The sequence below is a fragment of the Eleutherodactylus coqui genome, chromosome 4 (assembly GCF_035609145.1).
Source record: "Eleutherodactylus coqui strain aEleCoq1 chromosome 4, aEleCoq1.hap1, whole genome shotgun sequence".
Lineage (NCBI taxonomy): Eukaryota > Metazoa > Chordata > Amphibia > Anura > Eleutherodactylidae > Eleutherodactylus > Eleutherodactylus coqui.
In genome coordinates this window covers 298,427,486-298,432,377 of record NC_089840.1, presented here as the reverse complement: position 1 = coordinate 298,432,377, position 4,892 = coordinate 298,427,486, and the positions used below count along the sequence as shown (strand labels likewise).

General features: G+C 68.2%; 1 protein-coding gene across 4 annotated transcripts in view; it reads left to right on the top strand.

Annotated features, from left to right (window-relative positions):
- The first annotated feature begins 1,225 nt into the window (after positions 1-1,225).
- ADD3 (adducin 3) overlaps positions 1,226-4,892 on the top strand; it is an 80,981-nt gene continuing 77,314 nt past the window's right edge. For 3 of the 4 annotated variants that reach the window (XM_066601487.1, XM_066601486.1, XM_066601482.1), the window contains exon 1: positions 1,226-1,298. The gene's annotated coding sequence lies outside the window, so the exon portion shown is untranslated. The remainder of the gene's footprint in view (positions 1,299-4,892) is intronic. The other variant, XM_066601483.1, reaches the window with a different exon arrangement.

Genomic DNA, 4,892 nt, shown 5'->3' with positions numbered 1-4,892 from the left:
TAGGTAGAGGGTTGTCACCTCCCCAGGTAGAGGGTTGTCCCCTCCGCAGGTAGAGGGTTGTCACCTCCGCAGGTAAAGGGTTGTCACCTTCGCAGGTAGAGGGTTGTCCCCTCCGTAGGTAGAGGGTTGTCACCTCCCCAGGTAGAGGGTTGTCCCCTCCGCAGGTAGAGGGTTGTCACCTCCCCAGGTAGAGGGTTGTCCCCTCCGCAGGTAGAGGGTTGTCCCCTCCGTAGGTAGAGGGTTGTCACCTCCCCAGGTAGAGGGTTGTCCCCTCCGCAGGTAGAGGGTTGTCACCTCCCCAGGTAGAGGGTTGTCCCCTCCGCAGGTAGAGGGTTGTCCCCTCCGCAGGTAGAGGGTTGTCACCTCCGCAGGTAGAGGATTGTCCCCTCCGCAGGTAGAGGGTTGTCACCTCCGCAGGTAGAGGGTTGTCACCTCCCCAGGTAGAGGGTTGTCACCTCCGCAGGTAGGGGGTTGTCACCTCCGCAGGTAGAGGGTTGTCACCTCCGCAGGTAGAGGGTTGTCACCTCCCCAGGTAGAGGGTTGTCACCTCCGTAGGTAGAGGGTTGTCACCTCCGCAGGTAGGGGGTTGTCCCCTCCGCAGGTAGAGGGTTGTCACCTCCCCAGGTAGAGGGTTGTCCCCTCCGCAGGTAGAGGGTTGTCACCTCCCCAGGTAGAGGGTTGTCACCTCCGCAGGTAGAGGGTTGTCACCTCCCCAGGTAGAGGGTTGTCACCTCCGGCAGGTAGAGGGTTGTCACCTCGCTGCTCTCTTCAGTCTCCTAGGATGTAACCCGGACCTGCAGACTTGGGCTCATCTAACTTAGCTAAAGGCCCGTTCAGACCTGACGATTCTCGCTCAATCACCGATGTGTCTGAATGCACGGACACCGGGCAGTTTTCGTGCACGAGTCGTTCTAGTTACCCGCAGCTTGTATCCCCATAACACAGGGAGGACCCGCGGATGTTACATTGTATCACTGCAGGCCTGGAGGCTGTGAAGTCTGGATCAGGCAGGAAGAGGTTAATTACTACAAGGAGCTGCCTAAAGAATTCCTGGCAGACATGAGGTTAATATCTCGCCCGGCAGATGAGGGGTTACAGGGTCACGGCGACCTCCGCCGCACAGGAGCATGGGTACTGTAGTCCCGGGGAGGCTGGCTCGTGATTGGGTAGCGTGCGACCAATGGCTGACGAGCCCTCCACATCCCGACACTCCCCGCGGTGTGACGTCGGAGGGGGCGTGGCGGTTGGATCAGTGTGAGGAGAGCGGCGGAGGAAAGCGGAGTTGCGGCTGATGCCTGGTGAGCGGGGGCCGCGGGTAGAGGGGGGCGCTGCAGACCCCGAGCCACAGAGCCGGGCACGGGGGGCTGCGGAGTGCTGGGGGGGCTGCAGGCTGCAGCAGAGGGCTGAAGGCTGCAGCAGAGGGCTGAGGAGGCTGTGTGGGGGTCACTGCGGGGCTGACGGCCGCACAATGATATCGGGGTGTCCGCAGTGAGGCCCCCAACCTGCCGCCCGCTGAGAGGGATGGCCGCTGTAGGGTGCTGGGAGGACCGGGGCTCCGAGTGGAGGTGATGTGGCCGCTGCAGTGACGGCGCAGTGCTGAGGAGTGTCTGCAGCTCCGGGGGTCCCTGCGGCGGGTATGTAGGGGGGCATCACTGGGGGGCTCCCTGCAGGTAGGTGGTGGGGGGCATCACTGGGGGGCTCCCTGCAGTAGGTGGTGGGGGGCATCACTGGGGGGCTCCCTGCAGGTAGGTGGTGGGGGGCATCACTGGGGGCTCCCTGCAGGTATGTGGTGGGGGCATCACTGGGGCGCTCCCTGCAGGTAGGTGGTGGGGGCATCACTGGGGCGCTCCCCTGCAGGTAGGTGGTGGGGGGCATCACTGGGGGGCTCCCTGCAGGTATGTGGTGGGGGCATCACTGGGGCGCTCCCTGCAGGTAGGTGGTGGGGGCATCACTGGGGCGCTCCCTGCAGGTAGGTGGTGGGGGGGGCATCACTGGGGCGCTCCCTGCAGGTAGGTGGTGGGGGGCATCACTGGGACGCTCCCTGCAGGTAGGGTGGTGGGGGGCATCACTGGGACGCTCCCTGCAGGTAGGTGGTGGGGGGCATCACTGGGGGGCTCCCTGCAGGTATGTGGTGGGGGCATCACTGGGGCGCTCCCTGCAGGTAGGTGGTGGGGGCATCACTGGGGCGCTCCCTGCAGGTAGGTGGTGGGGGGCATCACTGGGGCGCTCCCTGCAGGTAGGTGGTGGGGGGGCATCACTGGGGCGCTCCCTGCAGGTAGGTGGTGGGGGGCATCACTGGGGCGCTCCCTGCAGGTAGGTGGTGGGGGGGCATCACTGGGGCGCTCCCTGCAGGTAGGTGGTGGGGGGCATCACTGGGGCGCTCCCTGCAGGTAGGTGGTGGGGGGCATCACTGGGGCGCTCCCTGCAGGTAGGTGGTGGGGGCATCACTGGGGCGCTCCCTGCAGGTAGGTGGTGGGGGGCATCACTGGGGCGCTCCCTGCAGGTAGGTGGTGGGGGCATCACTGGGGCGCTCCCTGCAAGGTAGGTGGTGGGGGGGCATCACTGGGGCGCTCCTGCAGGTAGGTGGTGGGGGGCATCACTGGGGCGCTCCCTGCAGGTAGGTGGTGGGGGGCATCACTGGGGCACTCCCTGCAGGTAGGTGGTGGGGGGCATCACTGGGGCACTCCCTGCAGGTAGGTGGTGGGGGGCATCACTGGGGCACTCCCTCTAAGTATGTAGGGGGGAGTATCACTGGGGGCGCTCCTTGCAGGTAGGTAGGGGGGGGGGGCATCACTGGGGCGCTCCTTGCAGGTAGGTGGGGGGGGCATCACTGGGGCGCTCCCTGCAGGTAGGGGGGGGGGGCATCACTGGGGCGCTCCCTGCAGGTAGGGGGGGGGGCATCACTGGGGCGCTCCCTGTAGGTAGGTAGGGGGGGGCATCACTGGGGCGCTCCCTGTAGGTAGGTAGGGGGGGGCATCACTGGGGCGCTCCCTGTAGGTAGGTAGGGGAGGGGATCACTGGGGCGCTCCCTGTAGGTAGGGGGGGGGCATCATTGGGGCGCTCCCTGTAGGTAGGTGGGGGCATCACTGGGGTGCTCCCTGTAGGTAGGGGGGGCATCACTGGGCGCTCCCTGCAGGTAGGGGGGGGGCATCACTGGGGCGCTCCCTGCAGGTAGGGGGGGGGGCATCACTGGGGCGCTCCCTGTAGGTAGGTAGGGGGGGGGCCATCACTGGGGCGCTCCTGTAGGTAGGTAGGAGAGGGGCATCACTGGGGCGCTCACTGTAGGTAGGGGGGGGGCATCATTGGGGCGCTCCCTGTAGGTAGGGGGGGGGGCATCACTGGGGCGCTCCCTGTAGGTAGGGGGGGCATCACTGGGGCGCTTCCTGTAGGTAGGGGGGGGGGGCATCACTGGGGCGCTCCCTGCAGCTAGGTAGGGGGGGGGGGCATCACTGGGGCGCTCCCTGCAGCTAGGTAGGGGGGGGGGGCATCACTGGGGCGCTCCCTGCAGGTAGGTAGGGGGGGGGCATCACTGGGGCGCTCCCTGCAGGTAGGTGGGGGGGGGGGCAATCACTGGGGCGCTCCCTGCAGGTAGGTGGGGGGGGGCATCACTGGGGCGCTCCCTGCAGGTAGGTGGGGGGGGGGGGCATCACTGGGGCGCTCCCTGCAGGTAGGTGGGGGGGGGCATCACTGGGGCGCTCCTGCAGGTAGGTGGGGGGGGGCATCACTGGGGCGCTCCCTGCAGGTAGGTGGGGGGGGGGGGCATCACTGGGGCGCTCCCTGCAGGTAGGTGGGGGGGGCATCACCTGGGGCGCTCCCTGCAGTAGGTGGGGGGGGGGCATCACTGGGGCGGCTCCCTGCAGGTAGGTGGGGGGGGGGGGCATCACTGGGGGGCTCCCTGCAGGTATGTAGGGGGGGCATCACTGGGGCGCTCCCTGCAGGTAGGTGGTGGGGGGCATCACTGGGGCGCTCCCTGCAGGTAGGTGGTGGGGGGCATCACCTGGGGGGCTCCCTGCAGGTAGGTGGTGGGGGGGCATCACTGGGGGCGCTCCCTGCAGGTAGGTGGTGGGGGGCATCACTGGGGGGCTCCCTCTAAGTATGTAGGGGGGGAGTATCTCTGGGGCGCTCCTTGCAGGTAGGTAGGGGGGCATCACTGGGTCGCTCCCTGCAGGTAGGTAGGGGGGGGGGCATCACTGGGGCGCTCCCCTGCAGGTAGGTAGGGGGGGGCATTACTGGGGGCGCTCCCCTGCAGGTAGTTAGGGGGGGGGCATTACTGGGGGCGCTCCTGCAGGTAGTTGGGGGGGGGCATCACTGGGGCGCTCCCTGCAGGTAGGTGGGGGGGGGGGGCATCACTTGGGCGCTCCCTGCAGGTAGGTGGGGGGGGGGGCATCACTTGGGTGCTCCCTGCAGGTAGGTGGGGGCGGGGGGCCCTGCTCCCTGCAGGTAGGTGGGGGGGGGGCATTCACTGGGGCGCTCCCTGCAGGTAGGTGGGGGGGGGGGGCATCACTGGGGCGCTCCCTGCAGGTAGGTGGGGGGGGGCATCACTGGGGCGCTCCCTGCAGGTAGGTGGGGGGGGGCATCACTGGGGGCCTCCCTGCAGGTAGGTGGGGGGGGGGCATTCACTGGGCGCTCCCTGCAGGTAGGTGGGTGGGGGGGGGCATCACTGGGGCGCTCCCTGCAGGTAGGTGGGGGGGGGGGCATCACTGGGGCGCTCCCTGCAGGTAGGTGGGGGGGGGGGGCATCACTGGGGCGCTCCCTGCAGGTAGGTGGGGGGGGGGGGCATCACTGGGGGCGCTCCCTGCAGGTAGGGTGGGGGGGGGGGGGCATCACTGGGGCGCTCCCTGCAGGTAGGTGGGGGGGGGGCATCACTGGGGCGCTCCCTGCAGGTCGGTGGA